This window comes from Marmota marmota, unplaced genomic scaffold (genome assembly GCF_001458135.2).
Source record: "Marmota marmota marmota unplaced genomic scaffold, marMar, whole genome shotgun sequence".
Taxonomy (NCBI): Eukaryota; Metazoa; Chordata; class Mammalia; order Rodentia; family Sciuridae; genus Marmota; species Marmota marmota.
In genome coordinates, this window is record NW_025999960.1 from 13,886,129 (window position 1) to 13,886,641 (window position 513).

The window sequence follows — 513 nt, forward strand, 5'->3', positions numbered from 1 at the left end:
GTGGAGTCGGCACCCAGGGGTAAGTACAGTGGGCACCATCTGGAGCCCGGAGAAACCCCAGTGGGTAGGAAGGCTCTAGGGTGTGTGCAGGGGCAGCAGAGGCCGGGGTGTCGAGGTTAGGGCGGTGAGTAGCTGCACCGATCGCCACGTGGCCGGGAGGAGAAATGCAAACAAGGAAACCGAGGGAAGGGGGAGGGGGTGAGTCATTGCTGCCCCACCCGGGAGGGAAATCCGGGCTGGGGCCGCTTCCCGGCCGGGGGCGTCCTGCCTCCTGTTTCGGTTCAGGGTCTCTAGCATCCCCGGGGAGGGACTGGGCGACTTTCCCATGGGGAATCCCGCTACTGAGCTTCACACCGTTGTGTTCCCAGACACACGCAGCCGGAGCGGCGCGGGTGAGGAAATTGTGGCTGGAGAGGAAGGAGCGCGCTCCAGTTTTTCATGGATGCGTGGTGAGGGACAGAGTTAAGGCCCCAGTGGGGAGGTTGCGTTTCTGGCAGAGCTTTGTGGAAAGTG